This window comes from Cricetulus griseus, chromosome 7, assembly GCF_003668045.3.
Source record: "Cricetulus griseus strain 17A/GY chromosome 7, alternate assembly CriGri-PICRH-1.0, whole genome shotgun sequence".
Taxonomy (NCBI): domain Eukaryota; kingdom Metazoa; phylum Chordata; class Mammalia; order Rodentia; family Cricetidae; genus Cricetulus; species Cricetulus griseus.
The window spans coordinates 46,051,160-46,055,509 of NC_048600.1; the positions used below are offsets into that span (position 1 = coordinate 46,051,160).

At 46.9% G+C, this 4,350-nt stretch overlaps 1 pseudogene; it reads right to left on the bottom strand.

Annotated features, from left to right (window-relative positions):
- Positions 1-2,207: 2,207 nt before the first annotated feature.
- LOC100760046 lies at positions 2,208-3,036 on the bottom strand (annotated as a pseudogene).
- Positions 3,037-4,350: the final 1,314 nt, after the last annotated feature.

Here is a 4,350-nt window from a genome sequence, read left to right on the forward strand (position 1 = left end):
TCGAGAAATAGTGGAAGAGAAATGTGAAATGTGATGGAGAAAATAAAGATTCAAGAACCTTGGGGGCTGTGAGATGGCTCAGCAGTTAAGAGAACTTACTGCTTTTGTAGAGGACACAAGTTCGATTCCTATCACCCATATTGGGCTGCTAACAACTTCCTGTAAACCCTGCTGCAGGGAGCTCTGATGCTTCTGGCCTCTGTGGGCTTTTGCACTTATGTGTGCATAGCACTCTTAGTCACGGTTCTGTTGCTGTGAGGAGACCGAGGCAATGCTTATGAAGGAAAGCTTACACAGGGCTTGCTCACAGCTTAGAGCAATGGTTCTTGATCTCACCACTGTTGCAACCTTTTAATACAGTTCCTCATGTGGTGACCCGCAACCATAAAATTATTTTCGTTGCTACTTCATAACTGTAATTTTGCTATTGTTGTGAATCATAAGGCACATATATGTGTTTTCTGGTGGTCTTACACAACCCCTGTGAAAGGGTCACTTAACCCACAAAGGGGTTGTGACCCACAGGTTGAGAAACACTGGTTTGGCGCCTTAGACCGTGGTCATCTTGGGGGAAGCAGACAGGTATGGTGTTGAGCAGTAGCTGAGAGCTTTGCATCCTGATCTGCAGTCAGCAGGTAGAGAGAGACACGGGCCTGGCATGGACTTTTGACACCTCAAAGTCACCCTCAGTGACACACTTCCTTCAACAAGGCCACATCTCCTCCAACAAGGCCACATTTCCTAATCCTTCCCAAAGAATTCTATGCCCTGGTGAGTAATCATTCACGTATGTGAGTCTGTGTGGGCCATGTTCATTCAAACCACCACGTCATCCCACACATACACACGACTAAACGAAAATCTGAAGAAATTCAAGGAGATCAATTATCTGTAGCTAATCTAAAGACAGATGCAAAATGAGGCAGAGGCATATTCCTAAGGTTCTACAAGTCACAGTCAGAGAGAGGGGCTTGACATGTTCCAGGCCAGCAAGGTAGCTCATTGGATAGAGTGCAGACACACACACACACACACACACACACACACACACACACTAGAAAGAGGCCTGAAGAGATGGCCCACAGTTAAGAGCTCTAGCTGCTTCTTTGCTTTTCTGTTCCCACATGGTGGCTTATAACAGTCTAGAATTCCAGTCCCAGGAGACCCTGTGCCTCCTTTTGGTTTCTACTGGTACCTGGCATGCTCATAGAGTACAGTCACACAGAGAGGAAAAACCCCACACCTACATACACAAGAAATCTGTCCAATTGTGCACAACTCATGAATTTATTTGGAGACAATGTCCTCAGTGTGTCATGGCTTTATTTCACTGGAGATCCCTACACTCTGGAATGTGTCTACATCTTTCTTAAAATTTATGGAAGTTTCACCCACTGTTTTTTTTTCTAGAATTCCTGATCCTCTTCCTTTCTGGAATTAACTTAACTAAATAAATTTTTATTTATCCTGTGAAAATTTCATACATATAGACCATGTATTTTGATCATATCAACTTCCACTACCCCCTCTGACTCCTCAGGGGACCCCCAACCTGTCTCCCTCCCAACTTCTCTTCTCTTCTTTGTATTTATTATTAGTATCTCCCTGAGTTCATTTAGTGCTGACTGCCACTGAGAGGGGCACGAGCGACCTCTCATAGCTGCATCCACAAAGAAAAATGACTCTCCCTTTCCCAACAGTGCCAACTGCCAGTAGCTCCTCCAATTGGGCTGAGGCCTCCTCCTCCATCCCTGTTGGGATTTTAAAAAAAGTAATTTATTTATTTTTATTTTGTGTGCGTTGATGTTTTGCCTGTATGCATGTCTGTGTGAGGATGCCAGATCTTGGCATTACAGATAGTTGTGAGCTGTCATGTGGTTGCTGGGAATGGAACCTCTGGAAGAGCAGCCAGTGCTCTTAACCACTGAGCCATCTCTCCAGCCCCGTTCTGGGATTTTTGTTTATTTTTATTTTTATATCCCAACAAAGTTTTCTCCCTCCCCTCTTCCCAATTCCACCCCTCCCGCCTTTCCCCTATACACCCCCATTCACTCCTCCTCTACTGTTTCTCTTCTGATAAAGGCCTGTTGGGATTTTTCTTGTTGTTGTTGTTGTTGTTATTGAGACAAAGGCATGGACTACCATTCTGGGCAGGATTTTTTTTTTTAATTGACTTAAGTCACTTTATTTTTCTTGTGTAAAAACCCTTATATGGTGGTCACAGCAGGAGCTTGGGTCCTCTGAGTAGAAACACTGGTGTGGGCTTTCACAAGATGGTCAGTGAATTCCTGATAAGGAGACTTGGTGAACAGTCTCTTTCCAGAGGTCGGGGTCAGGTAGGTCTTGTAGATGGCATAACAGGTGGCCTTGGCAAAGTTGCCCAGGGTGGCAGTGCAGCCCCTGGCTGATATGCAGCGGTCATCAATACCAGCCAGCCGTCATCAGTAGCTTCTTGGGCACAGGAGCAGAGACAATGCCAGTGCCTCTGGGGGCAGGGATGAGACACACCAACACAGAGACACAGCGGCCTGTCACTTTGCATGGAACAGTGTGGGGCTTGTCAATCTTGTTCCCCCAGTAGCCTCTCCACACAGGGACAATGGAAAACTTGGCCAAGATGATGGCCCCTCGGATGGCAGTGGCTACCTCCTTGGAGCACTTAACACCAAGACCAACATGACCATTGTAGTCCCCAATAGTGACAAAAGCCTTGAACCTGGTCCGCTGGCCAGCCTGAGTCTGCTTCTGCACTGGCATGACCTTTAGGACCTCATCCTTTAGGGATGCGTCCACAAAAAATTCAATAGTCTTGGGTTGCTTGATGGGCAGGGGGAGCAGGTAGATCTCCAGGTTCTTGATCTTCATGTCCTCAACCAGGTGCCCGAGCTTGGTGATGGGGAACCACTCCTTGTCTTTACCTCCATGAGCCCTGCAGCCTGAACTGTAGCCACAGCTTTGGCCATGACTTTGGCCCCTACCAAATCCATGGCCTCCTATTTCTGCCTCCTCCCCATCTTCCAGGCCCTCATCTGCCATTTAGTGTTTTCCTGAAGAAGAAGTCCCTGCTGGAATTTTGACTTCCTTGATCCTGTGAAGGCCTTGTGCAGACAACCAAGGCTACTACTGTGTGTTGATGTATGTGACAGTGACATGGAACATAGGTGATTCTTCAGTGACAAGGTCCAGAGAGAGAGAGAGAGAGAGAGAGAGAGAGAGAGAGAGAGAGAGAGAGAGAGAGAGAGAGAGAGAGAGAAGACAGGAAAGTAGTTTGGGCTCTTGCACAAGCTGATGGCTCCCAAGAGCAAGTTATGAAGTACAGCATCTTGTATGTGGTTTGCAGGGGAAAATGGGAGTTAGCAGAAAGCTGTCATACAACGGAACAAAGTCGACAGATAGCCAGTCAAGCAATAAATGGGACATAGGCTATCTCAAGTGTGCCACAGACTGAGTACACAGCAGTCTTGGGACTGATAACTTGAGTCTCTTCAGTTTCCACGAACTGAGACCTTAACTCCTTCAACACCCTGTCCTCAGCCCCAGACTGGGCCTTGCCAAGTTGACGATTGGAGAGGACACAGAATTCTGGCTTCCGTTGTCCTTTTATCAGTGCCTCTGAGAAAGCCTTGCACCAGCCAGGTTGCCAGCACAACAGCTGTGTCATGTCCAGAGGCAGAATTTAGCATCACCCTCCTCCTCTGGCTCCTACGTTCTGTCCCTCCCTCTTTCTCCTCCTTTGAGGCTTGGCTGGTATAGTTGACCTAACTATGGCTGAGCACTCATACACTCACAGCCACTTAGTCTCAGCACACTGAATAGCTATAAATCTCCACATTAACCCCTTCTCACTGCAGTAAGATGTTCCTTTGATTGACAACAACAATATATGGGTATACACATAAACATTTACAAGGGAATTTGACAGGGCGACCACTCACTGAAATACACCAGAAGGTCCCCCCAGCAATCATGATTTCCCAGCCTATGGCTTTTGATAAGATTTACAGCACCAGACATAAATAATCCCTACTGTGGAGCAGGCCTCAAGTGCAACCATCCGGCATGCCACAATTGCCAGATGGGTATATCATGCCTAGCAGATTGGTATTGAAGCATGCAGGGCCCAGCTCTAGGGGAGCCCATTGATGTCTTTACCTACAGCCTGCATAGCACCTTCCAGCACTGAAAGTCAGCCAGCAGGGAGGATTGTTTGGTAAGTTTGAGATTAATATCTGTGTCCTATAATCAAAGTGTGTGGTATCTTCAGCAACAGACTCTCATCATTCACTTACGGTGGGCAACCAAGAACAATGGCAGCTTTAAGTGCCTCTGGGTCTCCCTGCCCAATGACTG